At 42.0% G+C, this 14,554-nt stretch overlaps 1 protein-coding gene across 1 annotated transcript in view; it reads left to right on the top strand.

Annotated features, from left to right (window-relative positions):
• The first annotated feature begins 1,300 nt into the window (after positions 1 to 1,300).
• Positions 1,301 to 14,554, top strand: part of LOC112250622 (receptor-type tyrosine-protein phosphatase S-like) — a 271,665-nt gene continuing 258,411 nt past the window's right edge. The window contains exon 1 of the mRNA XM_042321927.1: positions 1,301 to 1,509. The gene's annotated coding sequence lies outside the window, so the exon portion shown is untranslated. The remainder of the gene's footprint in view (positions 1,510 to 14,554) is intronic.

The following is a 14,554-nucleotide window of genomic DNA, read 5'->3' as shown; positions in this document are numbered from 1 at the left end:
TATAGAGATCACATGTTTAATCAATGACTCAAATGCATTTATAAAGCCCTTTTGACAGATGTCACAAAGTGCTATACAGAAACCCAGCCTAAAACCCCAAACAGCAAGCAATGTGCGCAATGTTTAATTAAACTGTGTTGAGTTTTCTAGTCATTTTGATGTACAGTATGATTTAATTGTTTTGACCGAATGAAAAACTAGTGAGATTATTTTCATCTACATGAGTGTAGCCAAGCTAAGTAGCTAACTCACTTTGTATTAGTGTATTTACATGTACATATAAACCACACACATTTAAACATATATATTTTAGGTTACTTTTTATATTAACTAGCTAGCTATTTTTAGCTTCTTGTTATTGTTAGCTGTCCATTAGTTTTTGTTACGTGTAATTCAAAGGCCTAAATGGGATTTTAATGTATTTAAAAATGTGTGAATATGTTTTCTACTGTAATGAATGTAAACAGGTACTTTTACAGAAAGAGCTGCTTTTGAATGAATCAGTTAACTTAAGTTAACATTTTGTGATTGTAGTGCACAGTTTATTTTATCTTGGTCTAAAAGGATTTAAACTCGACTGAAAACATCCAAAATACATAATTTATACAGCTAAAAACAACAATGTGAAATTGTTGACATTGAAGTTAAAGTGTGCTTTATCAATTTGCCTGATTTTGCTAAACGATTGGACAAAATCTAAACTTCAATATTCTTGCATGCTAATGTTTTTTTGTGTTTTCTTTTTTTAACTATTAAATTACCGCTCAATTTGAGCTAATTCTAAATTTGTGACTAATCCTGCAATTAACTTGATTGCATTTTTAAGCATTTGATAGTCATTTTTCAGGTTCAGGGAAGAAAAAAATGCATGATTACTTTATTCCAGCCCTTATAACTATTTTATACCGTCTATCTTTTTCAGGAGTATGCACTTTTCCTTTAAGCCGCGCTAACTTCATGATCACGAGGGGAGGTAGCCTTCAAATCCTCCCTCACGCATTGGCCTGTTTTATGCCACCTTTTCTTCCATCTAATCCCGGGAAAGGAGGCTGCGGATGCTACTGGACTGCACCGCTAGCAAGGCGTGCGCAACGCCATGACTTCATCACGTTATGTGGAGGAAAAGGAAGGGAGGGAGTGAAAAGAGCGCACGGGATGGGAAGAGAAAGGAGGAGGACAGCTGCGAGTAGAGGGGTGGGTGAAAAGGGAGGGGGGCGAGAGAGGAGAAGTAGGGGGGCGCTATGACATCACCCTCCAGCCAAACGCATAGAGCTGTGGTTTATCCAAGCGCGGTTGAGGGTACAGTCCTGCGATTCCACATGCGTCCGAGCAACCTGCGCTATCAGGGGGATTTTAAACACTACTCACCGCTAGAACCTGAACCGATTCTCTGGATCTGCCGCAGGACGCTCGCATACGGGATTATTGTTTATTTGTTTATTTGAACAAAATGTGTGTGTGTTTTGTATATGCACAATAAGAAAGAGAGGAACTCCATCATTGATAACGGTAGGAACAGTTGTCTTTTTTTCTAACGGAGTTGTATCCGCATGCTTGGAGGTGCTTCTTGAAACGAGAAAATAATTAAGCTATTTCAACTGGTTCTCCACTGTGGAATGCGTGAAGGGCAGTCTGCGCCCGATAGTGTCTGTCTGTGTACATACTTGTAAATGCTGATTGAGTAGCCTAGGAGGGGGATGCAGGCTGGTAGTGGTACCCAAAAAACAGCTCTCAAGAATACTGCAAGAAGCGTACCAGTGCCGCGGAACTCGGCGGGGTAGAGCTGACGCTGATAGGCTATAGCAAAGGTTAGGTGATGCTGTAGCCCTACTCCGTAGCCAAAATGTGCCCGATGCCATCCTCTCCTATTCTTGTACAGAGTGTCAGTACTGGTGGCGGCAAACGTTATAGCCGTATCCAAAAGAGCTGTTATAAAGAATATAGCGTCGGCTATGTGACCCTCGTTTTGACGGCATTTGGTCATTACAAGTTTATTCACTCTCTCTTATTTAAACCACACCAGGAGGAATTTACAATATCTTAACTGGGGTGAAACTGGGCATAGATTTCACGCAACCATTTGTTACATTATAAAGCCTGTACGCTTCAGAGGTGGCTAGTCTTAATAACGCATTTCTGAATCATCTTCAATGGGAGGGGGGTTCTGCGGCAGGTAGAAGCGGCAGGTAGTCTAGTGGTTCGATTCCCCGAGCCGACTAGGTGAAAAATCTGTCGATGTGTCCTTGAACAAGGAACTTAACGCTAATTGCTCATGTAAGTCGCTCTGCATAAGAGCGTCTGCTAAATGACTAACATGTAAATGAATGCTCACTGTAGCAGGTGCATATCTCCACCGGTTAATGAAGCCAACCATGATATGCGAATGCGTTGCAGTTGAGTTCACTGATATGCATGTAGCCTATTGATATCACATTATACAATCGTATTGATCATAAATGGCACGGTACCTGATACGTTTCGAGAATTCAATGGCATCAGACAAGTAACGTCAATTTGATCTATTGTTGGGGTAGCCTAATGCAGATTTTGAACATGCATTGACATAGGTCTGTATCGTCGGGAATCTGACTCTGATCCATGTTTGCGCATTCAATAGCGGGGTTATTTTTCTTGCCAATGATTTTTAGTTGTGGTGCGTTTTTTCAAGGTGCGCTCCCAAATCCATTCATTGAAAGGTGGAGTCAGGAGCAGTGTGATGTCTGGTGATTGTCTGAGTTTTAGAGTGCAGGTGACACCCTTGTTTAATGTCATTATCCTATTTCGACCGCCTTGGCTGCTGGAGAGATTTTACTTGTAGAGGGACTGATAAGCTACTCTCTATTTTAGGTTGCATTATTTTTTAGCCTTTTATGTATACTCTACATAATGACTTATTTAGCCTTTTGAAATGACGTTTAGGATTCTATTTGTTAGTTATCTATATGGAGATTAGCCTAAACATTATTTATCCTGAAGTATATGGTGTTTTACCATTGTCACCAGTTACGCACACACTGCAATCGGCTTCACAGACGCATTGCCCGTATGTGGACTTGGATGGAGATTTTAAGTGCCATTGATTGGTTACCAATATAGGCACATATCATAAAGAACCTTGCAAAAAGTGCTATTGAAAAACATATTTCCTTGTTTCCCAAATAGGATAATAAAATGTTCAATTGTTATAGCCTATACAATCACTCAGTTTCCCCCAATGAAACACTTTCATTGAAAAGGGGGAAGAGGGAAACACGACATCTAAAATGTAACCTTTTTTTCAAACTGATCCAATTTAATTTGGTTGTGATTAATACATCATTATAGGCTAATCCTATTATTTTATGAAGTTGCGCATCCTGCCTTGTAGACGAAATCTACTGGCTTGATCGGAATGGGTGTGTGTTATAAGCTTTAGCGAGGCACATCATAAAAGCTCGCGAGGAACCGTATATTGCCAGGGCCAAGGCTGTTAAAAGAAAATGGGTTTATTCGGGGGGGTTTTCCACTGTCCTACCCCGGTAACGTAGTTATAGCTTTTTTATGATGCCTAGGAAATGGCTTACGGGTTTCCAATGTAATGTAATCAAATGTATATAATGTTGCTGTGTATTACAGTTCTCCATTACGCATCATCACGTGAGAAATGTGGACTGACTTCTCTCTCCTGGATGCCGGTAAGCATCCAAGACGTGCAGGTGGCATCTCACCTAAGATTTCCACAGAAAGCACGACCACGCCCCTTGCTCACACTCAAACTGAAAATAACCCAGTCTGAGTCTCCCACTGAATGGGGGCTACTCAAACATTTGAACCTGGATTGGTTTGGAACTATTGAATATTATCTGAACGAAAATGTTTAATTCGAATATGTGTGGGTGTAATTGGGGGCTTGCCCATTGGAAAAGTCTATGTAATTTTCAGCATATCTTGTTTCAGAATCCTCCCTCCATCCCTTTCCTCTTACCTCTCTCCTCCCGCCCTCTCCTTCCTCCATTCCTCTCCTTTTCCCCTTCCTCCTCTTCTTCAAAGAACAGTTAAGACATCCGGTTGTAATATAACATTAGCCAAACGTTTTGTTCTAAAGGATGTCGTGTAAATGCCAGTCAAATACTGAAAACCATCACACCATAAATTGTCATTTCTAATATAGGTCTAGACCACACCCCATTCTTTATTATGTAATATTACATGGAACTACATGGAAATAATCCATGGCATCCTCTGTTTCTCCTTCCAGCTCTAATGTTGGCCCCAATAGATATTATATCTCCCTCCCTCTACCAGTGCCACCAGACATTTCTGAGAGGTGAATGTCTATTCGTTACATTTTAGCTCAAAGATTTGAGAAATGATTCAGTGTTTCATCTCTTCTGTAGAGACGTTATCTTACCAGGTGAGGACTAAACAGGAGTCTCCTCCACAATGTCTTTAGTCAGGCCTGTCACTTGACATCCATATTAAGGGGGACTTCCCTGGAGTTAATGGCCTGTGTGTGGTTTATGAAGCATCCACTCTAAAATGTGTTGTTCACACACAGTCAAATACCTGTGTTGCCGGATGTGTGCTGTAACACGCCCAGAGCCGATCAGCAATCTACTGTTGTACCATGTTTGGTTAGGGGCCTATGGTCAGACCGAAGAGGCTGTAGGTTGTTAAGAAGCTTTAGGCATACAGGCTTTAGGGCGGAAGGTAGCCTAGCGGTTATGAGCTTTGGGCCAGCAACCGCAATGTCACTGGTTCAAATCTCTGCACCGACTAGGTGAAAAATCAGTTGTTGTGCCCTTGAGCAAGGCACTTAACCTTAATTGCTCTGGCTAAGAGCATTTGCTGAATGACTAAAATGTAGCACGTCTCATCAATCAATCAAGCAGACCTGTATGTATGCAACTGGGGGAGGGTTCAGGGTGGTTGAGCAACTTTCTTTACAATGCGAGACCTTCACTTCAATCAAGTTCCCTGGCGTAAGAGGGCTGTTGCCAGATGGGAGGTATACTGCTGCTGGTCGGTTTATACACACACACACACACACACACACATTAACGTGCATCGACATGCATGTGCTCACAAACGTACACCGGTTCCAATCCACAGTTACTGAGATGAGTCACATTCTGCAGTCTCATTACTTCACCACCATACAGTACATGAGCGTGGCCGCCGCGTTCGTTAATGCAGTCCAAATGGAATGCGGCTGGCGAGGCTTTTAAAGGACCATAAAGGCATGGCGCATAGCAAGAAATGTATAATAATTTCAAATGTTATCGAGAGCTTTGTCGCACACACATACACTCGGCGGCGGCCATCTAATTATCCGGTGAGAGCTTGTTAGTTGTCACGTCAAGATAAACATTTGGGGTCATGTTTTCACGCTGCCAGCGGAATTCAAATTTCTGAGTAGGAAAATGTAAAAGTCTAAATATCCCTCCTACATCCACAGACTCTACACTCCGAGCCCCCTCGCAACTCGCCGTGAATTCGTCATTTAAACGAGATCAGAAGTCAGAGAATGTGAGAGAAACCCACGACTGGTGCCGCTAGTTCTCTGCTGCTGCCAAATGGTGGTTCATACAGTAGTTCTTATCAGGAAGCATATGGTCCTCAACTGTATATGCAAATCCATCCCATGAATACTCAGGGAAGGTGACAAAAATCCCTCGCTTTTAGCTGAATAGATCTAGTGGTCCACCATCATCACTGAAGACTTGCTAGACCTTTTATGATATTCATTGCTTCTGGAACTAGAGCGAGTGAAGAAAATAATGATTCACCACTAAGTTTCCATCCATGAACATTCTGGCCTCATTTTACTCGTGACAATTTAATGGGTTTGATGTGTATGCACTTCCTGAACAAGTGGGGATTTCAGGAAAAACCAAGGATGAGGACAGGGGTGCACTGCATGTGGAAAGCCAGGGACGTCTCCTCGGATCTGGGGAGAGAGATCAAGCTCACTCTCCTCTCCATGTCTCTGAGGTTTCTGGGAGAAACACCTTGAGGGCGTCTCCCGTGGCAACCAAATGGAAGGGAACTACGCGGAGTGATCCGTTGTCTCAACGTTGTCTCCCTAGTTAAAGCAATAGGGTCTTGCTCCAGCAGATACTTTCTCCTCACTCCACAGATGCTGTGAGACACAGGAGATGAGACAGGATGCCGGATGGTGCCAGAGAGGCTGGTGCGTTACCGCCACCAACAGCACAGGTGGTGAAATTACATTTACAATTAGAAGCTTGGTACCCGCTATTGTGTACTAGCTAGCCAGTGTGTACTAGTTAGCTAGTGTGTACTAGCTAGAATGTACTAGCTGGCTAGTGTGTACTAGTTAGAGTGTACTAGCTAGCTACATAAGCAACGGTGGATAACATAACGCCACGGACCAGAACTAGTGCGCCAACTGGTATGTGAGTTGCACACAGACTCCCTGGAACAAAGCAACTGACTCAGGCGATGCACAAGACCAATAAAGGTTGACAGGTTGCGCTCGCACATGCCGTTTGTGATGCAAAAATACCATCTGAGACTCACATGCATATGCTTGGCGGTTGGTAGACCACGTGACGTCAGCGCACAGCTGGATGCTTCTCGGTTTAAAGGGGAACGATCGATGCGCTGTACATGTTCTTGGGGGATGCAAGAAAGGAGGTGGCACTCATGGTAAAGTCTGGCTTGGTTTCTGATCAACTGATAAGGAGAGAGGGAAGGGATGGCGAGAGGAAAAGAGGGGGGAGAGAGGTAGCAAGAGATGCTGCTGTGAATGCTGAAGAAATCATCAAGTGCTGATTTCCTTTGTATTTTCTGAGCTACAGGCTCAGCCTCTATTGGAGGTCAGGGTGTGTCGCCTCCAGATATCCATCCAGTAATAGATAGATATAGCCTAAGTTACAGGTGTTGTGCACTATACTTTTTCTCTACTACTGTATGTTACTCATTAGTATACAGCCTACTGTTGACTTCAAATCTACTCACATGTATTTTTTTATGAAGTATCATTAAGTATATTTAGAGAAACGTCTGGTCAATTCAAGTAATTTCTCACCATGTTGCCATTTCAGTAACTTTTTATATTTTTATTACGTTTTATCCTTCTGTGTTAGTGTGTACTCAACAAACCTGTTTGAGCCAACATGATAGATGGCGTGCTTAGAGACATTCAAATGAGAGTAGAATTCTTAATTGCCCTTTAGGCACTTTCTCTTGGAAGTTTCATCTCTGAAGCACTGACAGTTTGCAACACAAGGTACAGATGACTGTGTCATGACGTTGGCCTGTGGGTAAGGATTATGATCCCCCCCCCATAAATACATTTCTCCCTTCCCTCTCTTTTGGCTCTACAGAGGGACTCTTGAAAGCCTTTGTTAAACAGAGATTCTGGGAACATCAGAAGGTGGGGGGAAATGAACCATAGTTTGGTAATCCAACCAGTTGAACATATGCGTTGGTACTTAATGAATATGATGTCAGTTCGGTTGTCATCTGAGACATTCTCATCAATGATAGGATGACATAAACGGTACAGTGGAAAGTCTACACATTATAGTTATCAGGTTCACATGGAATTGTTGTGCAATTTAAATGTTTGAATATGAAATTATTTGGGAGTGGATGAAATGTGATTTTAGCTTCTAAAATGTGAGAATTGGGTTTTCATGAGTGAATTAGGCCCGACTCAGTGGCCCGCCCACGTGAAGAGAAATTGGTTATTAACTATGAAACACGCCCTCCTCTCCCTTCCTATATAAAGCCTTGACGACAATATAACTTTCTGTTCCAGGTACATTAGGATGACGATCTGATATCAGAAGGGTTCAGATAATAACTACAGAACGAAGCCAACCTCAGCGTGAGCTTTGGTTGCGAATGGTATGACCTTTGAACTCTTATTCACTACAGAAATGATTCCTCCTAGCCGTTGAGTTAGCAACAGCAGCTGCAAACGTGGGCTAGGAAAGAACAGACAGATTATCCCGTCTAACACACAACGACGTTACTACAACGTATCCAATTTAACACCAGAGACATTCTTCCGAGGACAGGAAGATCTCTGTTGGCCAACACGACCAGCATCTACGACCAACCTACCGAAGCCCAGCTCAGAGTAAATATTTATTGCATTTTCCTTTTCCAAATGGGTGGTAATTTGGAATGCATAAGATTCTTAATTTACGATAGAGTAGCTGCCTACGGCCCGACAGAGACATCGCTTCTCCCTTTGTTCTTCGGTCTTCCCGCTCTTTCAGTCAAACCCAGCACCCTTTTCTTTGGGTCACCAGCTGTCATATCTGTTCCGTCCGCTAGGGAAGTTTTCCTTTATGACATAATTTGTAATCAATGTATAGTTCATTCTGTGTAGATGTAATTCTGTGTGATTAGTTAGGTATTTAGTAAATAAATAATTAAACCCAATTTTGTATTGCTGATTCAACTTGTTAGCCAGGGTTCGTGAAGATATCTCAAAGTTGTAAATTCTTGGTTGAGACTGAAAAAAGGTGTCGATTTAATATTGACTGCTATTGATGTAAAATATTTCTAGGTCTTTAAGAGTTTATTCGGAAGATAACTACTTACTAGTTAATTACATTTACATGATTAGCTCAATCAGGTAATATTAATTACAGAGAAAGGATTTTATAGAATAGCATGTCATATCACTTAATCCGGCATAACCAAAGACACCACAACTGTATATGAATGGACAAAGCCATCGATCACCTGACAACATTCATTCCTATGTGAAGATTTAACAGGGCATTTGAAGCCAACATACACAGTTTGAGCTAGTCCAGGAAGTGACATTGCAGGCTAGCTCAGTGTTTCCCCTTTCAATGAGTATCCCCAGAAAACCAAAAGTGTCTCTGTGAAAGTTCCCAGAACATTTGTTTGGTCGCGGCAAATGTTCTCATAACACAAAAGCTATCCAGTCGTGCTGATGATTATACAATGTTTGAATAAAACATTTGCCTGATGTTGCAAGGCATTCCCAGAACACATTTAGTGTGTTCTTTAATGGTTCCCAGAATGTTTTATTAGGTTGTGGGAACACCCTGGTGAGAACATTGTGGGGACATCACAGAAGATATGTTCCTAAATATAAAAACTATCCAGTTGTGCGGATGATTCTACAATGATTCTTTTAGGGTGCAAAAAAACATTCACCTGATGTTGCAATAACGTTCCCAGAACACAGACTGCTTCTTTAGGTAGTGGGAACTATGTGGGGAAATGACAAGGAGAAAAACACTAAAACAGCCCAGTTGTGCTGACATTCAGATAATGTTTGTATCAGGGTTCACAAAACATTTAATTGATGCAAGAATGTTGACAGAACAGCCGTTCTGAGTTCTTTAAAGGTTCCCAGAACATTTCATTAAGTTATGGGAGTTGTCTGGGACACTCACATAGGTTGCACAGAACATTCCAACAACTTTGCGCAATGTTCCACAATTTCCAAATAAGTCATTTTTATGACGAATCATTGCAGATTTGTTTTAGGTTTAACATAATATTCCATTGATGATCACGAAATAAACATTTTACCTTGTCTTGGAGGTCCTCAGAATATTTCAAGAACATTCTCAGCATGCAAATTTGTAGCTCCTTAAAGCATAAGAAATCAGATTGGAATACATCATAAAATACAAATACCCCATAATGACAAAGCAAAAACTAATTTTTGTCAGGGCTCTGGCTGGGCCACTCAAGGACATTCAGGGACTTGTTCCCAAGCCACTCCTGCGTTGTCTTGGCTGTGTGCTTAGGGTCGTAGTCCTGTTGGAAGGTGAACCTGCAAAATCTAGATCCCGACGAATCAGCTGGGCTAGACAATCTGGTCCCTCTCTTTCTAAAATTATCAGCAGAAATTGTTGCAACCCTTATTACTAGCCTATTCAACCTCTCTTTCGTATCGCCCAAGATCCCCAAAGATTGGAAAGCTACCGCAGTCCTCCCCCTCTTCAAAGGAGGAGACACTCTAGACACAAACTGTTATCGACCAATATCCATTCTGCCCTGCCTTTCTAAACTCTTCGAAAGTCATGTTAATAAACAGATCACCGACCATTTTGAATCCCACCATACCTTCTCCTCTGTGCAATCTGGTTTCCGAGGCTGGTTATGGGTGCACCTCAGCCACACTCAAGGTCCTAAAAAATGTCATAAGTACTGTGCAGCCCTCATCATCGACCTGGCCAAGTCTTTCGACTCTGTCAATCACCGCATTCTTATCGGCAGAGTCAATAGTCTTGGCTTCTTAAATGACTGCGCCGCTTGGTTCACCAACTACTTCTCAGATAGAGTTCAGAGTGTCAAATCTCTATGGGGGTGACACAGGGTTCAATTCTCGGACCGACTCTTTTCTCTGTATATATTAGTGATCTTGCTCTTTCTGCTGGTGATTCTCTGATCCATCTATACGCAGACAACACCATTCTGTATACATCTGGCCCTTCTTTGGACACCGTGCTAACAAACCTCCAAACAAGCTTCAACGCCATACAACACTCCTTCCGTAGCCTCCAATTGCTTTTAAATGCTAGTAAAACTAAGGGCATGTTCTTCAACCGATTGCTGCCCGCACCCTCCACCCGACTAACATCACTACTCTGGACGGTTCTGACCTAGAACATGTGGACAACTACAGGTGTCTGGTTAGACTGTAAACTCTCCTTCCAGACTCACATTAAGCTTTTACAATCCAAAATTAAATCTAGAATCAGCTTCCTATTTCACTCTTACAGCCAAACAAACCCTCGTAAAACTGACATTCCTACCGATCCTTGACTTCGGCGATGTCATTTACAAAATAGCCCCCAACACTCTACTCAGCAAACTGGATGTAGTCTATCACAGTGCCATCCGTTTTATCACCAAAGCCCCATATACTACCCACCACTGCGACCTGTATGCTCTTGTTGGCTGGCCATCACTACATATCTGTCGCCAAACACACTGGCTCCAGGTCATCTATATGTCTTTTTTTACCCTTTTTTTCTCCCAAATTTCGTGGTATCCAATTGGTAGTAGTTACAGTCTTGTCTCATCGCTGAAACTCCCGTACTGGCTCGGGAGAGGCAAAGGTTGAGAGCCATGCGTCCCCCGAAACACAACCCAACCAAGCCGCACTGCTTCTTGACACAATGCCTCCCGGTCGCGGCCGGCTGCGACAGAGCCTGGGCTTGAACCCAGAATCTCTGGTGGCACAGTGCCTTAGACCACTGCGCCACCCAGGAGGCCCCATCTATAAGTCTTTGCTAGGTAAAGCCCCGCCTACTCTCAGCTCACTGGTCACCATAGCAACACCCACTCATAGCACGCACTCCAGCAGCCAATCTGTAAATAGCACACCTGGCTATCTCATCCCCATAGTATTACTTACCCTCTTGCTCTTTTGCACCCCGGTATCTCTACTGGTACATCATCATCTGCACATCTATCACTCCGGGACTAATGGTAAATTGTAATTATTTTTGCCTCTAGGGCGTATTTATTGCCTACCACCCTACTCTTCTACATATGCACACAATGTACATAGATTTTTCTATTTGTCTTTTAATATGTGTTATTGACTGTACGTTTGTTTATCTGTAACTCTGTGTTGTTTTTGTCGCACTGCATTGCTTTATCTTGGCCAGGTCGCAGTTGTAAATGAGAACTTGTTCTCATCTGGCCTACCTGGTTAAATAAAGGTGAAAAAAAATAAAAATAAACCTTTGCTCCTGTCTGAGGTCCTGAGCACTCTGGAGCAGGTTTTTGTCAAGAATCTCTCTGTACTTTGCTCCCATTCATCGTTCCCTTGATCCTGACTAGTCTCCCAGTCCCTGCCACTGAAACACATCCCTACAGTATGATGCTGCAACCACCGTGCTTCAACATAGGGTTGGTGCCAGGTTTCCTCCAGACATGACGCTTGGCATTCAGGCCAAAGAGTTCAATCTTGGTTTCATCAGACCAGAGAATCTTGTTTCTCATGGTCTGAGAGTCCTTTCGGTGTCTTTTGGCAAACTCCAAGCGGGCTGTCATCTGCCTTTTACTGAGGAGTGGCTTCCGTCTGGCCACTCTACCATAAAGGCCTGATTGGTGGAGTACTGCAGAGATGTTTGTGCTTCTGGAAGGTTGTCCAATCTCCACAGAGGAAGCGTTTTGCTACACCCGCATTAACATTTGCTAAATATGTGTATGTGACCAATACAATTTGAGCTCTGTCAGAGTGACCATCGGCTTCTAGGTCACCTCCCTGACGAAGGCCCTTCTCCCACGATTGCTCAGTTTAGCCATGCGGCCAGCTCTAGGAAGAGTCTTGGTGGTTACAAACTTCTTCCATTTAAGAATGATGGAGGTTACTGTGTTCTTGGGGACCTTCAATGCAGCAGAATTGTTTTGGTAGCCTTCCCCAGATCTGTGCCTCGACATAATCCTATCTCGGAGCTCTACGGACAATTCCTTCGACCTTATGGCTTGGTTTTTTCTCTGACATGCACTGTCAACTGTAGGACCTTATATAGACAGGTGTGTGCCTTTCCAAATCATGTCCAATCAATTGAATTTAACACAGGTGGAGTCGAATCAAGTTGTAGAAACATCTCAAGGATGATCAATGGAGACAGGATGCACCTGAGCTCAATTTCGAGTGTCTTAGCGAAGGGTCTGAATACTTATCTAAATGTGATATGTACGTTTTTTATTTTGAATACATTTGCAAACATTTCTGAAAACCTGTTTTCACTTTGTCATTATGGGGTATTGTCTGTAGATTGATGAGGAAAAAATGTGCATGTATTCCATTTTAGAATAAGGCTGCAACATAACGTAAAGGGGTCTGAATACTTTCCGAATGCACTGTATGAAGAGGATGGGAATGTTTTTAGAACTCTGAAATGGTTCTGTGTCCCGACCGACCATATTAGACCGAAAAACCCTTGCAAGGCCATAGCTATCCACTGGTGGCACAGAGAGCTAATGATCTAGTTACAGATCTGAAGATTGCAGGCTTCTTTTACCATGTTTCTTTTGAAGAAAAATACAATTGTGAAATTGAGGCTCAGATACACTCTACTGACAGATAACTCTTTGTTTCATACAGATTTATACATCCAGTCAGAAATGCAGAATTTATTAACTCTAAACAATAAATAATAGTGTAAGAATGACTGTTGAACTTTTTTGTAACGCACCCAATATAATTCCTACTTTGTGAAGCTTGACATGGTCTCCCCTGTCATATATTTCATGATCTGAAAAGAAAAAGTGATCCTAGTTCGGCACTCATAGTCTTGAATACATTCTAAATGTGGTCCCAGAAGTATGCAGAATATAAAGAGGATTAGTGAAATGATGGGGAATAACCAGTATTTCCCTGTGTTAGTTATGTCTAAGGCTAAAAAGGAAGCATGTAATTCCTGATTGACCATACTGCCAGAGGAAGAAAGATCTGGCTTGGAAACCAACCATTGTAGGTTCAGAACCCACATGTGAAGATTGTTAAGTGTAGAACATGTGGTTGTGTTTGTTAGATTAAACACTGTTCAAATGTCCTATTAATAAAAGACTGTGTGTCTATATCACCTTGTAGTGGGGCCATATACTTTGTGATGTCCCCACAATGTTCCCACCAGACTGTTACCACAAACTAATGAAACATTCTGGGAACCTTTAAAAGAACAGACTAGATGTGTTCTGGAATGTTCTTGCAACATTAGGTGAATGCTTTATACAAACAATGTAGAATCATCAGCACGACTGGACAGTTATTGTGTTATGAGAACATTTGCCGCGACCTAGCAAATGTTCTGGGAACATTCACAGAACCAATTTTAGTTTGTTGGGAAAACATTACTGGTACATTGTATTATAACATTACCTGGAAACCTTAATGAGAACTTATTGGGAATGTTGTGACTGTTACAGATGTTGTGTACAACATTTTAGTGTGTGTTATGAGAGCATTCCAAGGATATTTAATATTTTTTCAAATAAATAAATGTATGATCATTCTTTTAATGATTTTGGGATGTTATTATCCTAATGTTAGAAAAAAATCCTAACAAGAAGTTCATGGTAATCTTAGTAGTTATTTGGGCAATGTTCCTGGTTTAGTTGAAGGCCGACCGGTGTACGGCAGGCTGCCATTAGCAAGTAAACCTCTTCTGTGTGCAATTTTAAAATAAACAGTTCAACGGCATATATCTGGTGTAATAGAAGCAATTATTTGTACCATGATTGTCTTCGATTTAATTTTAAAAAATGTACACGAAGATTGACCACAAAGATTGCAATTTTCCCATACACTATAATGAGGGATCCAGTTTTCTGCTAACAATGCCTGCAGTACCGTTGTCAGCCTGTCAATGAGAGGGGGCAGTTGTTCTCCCCTGACATATACACAGAACGTACAACACAACGTATTACACAAGACATTTAATTAGATCAACATGAAGCAACAGTCACGAAGTGAATGTCAAGATAGACTATGAATGGTGGCGGATGAGAAACTATGCTGTGATTGATATCTCATCCTCCCTGCACGGGCAGGTTCCCCCGTCTCCAATCAGCTCCATACAGATTG

This window comes from Oncorhynchus tshawytscha, linkage group LG05, assembly GCF_018296145.1.
Source record: "Oncorhynchus tshawytscha isolate Ot180627B linkage group LG05, Otsh_v2.0, whole genome shotgun sequence".
Classification (NCBI taxonomy): Eukaryota; Metazoa; Chordata; class Actinopteri; order Salmoniformes; family Salmonidae; genus Oncorhynchus; species Oncorhynchus tshawytscha.
This window is presented reverse-complemented; position numbering and strand designations above follow the sequence as displayed.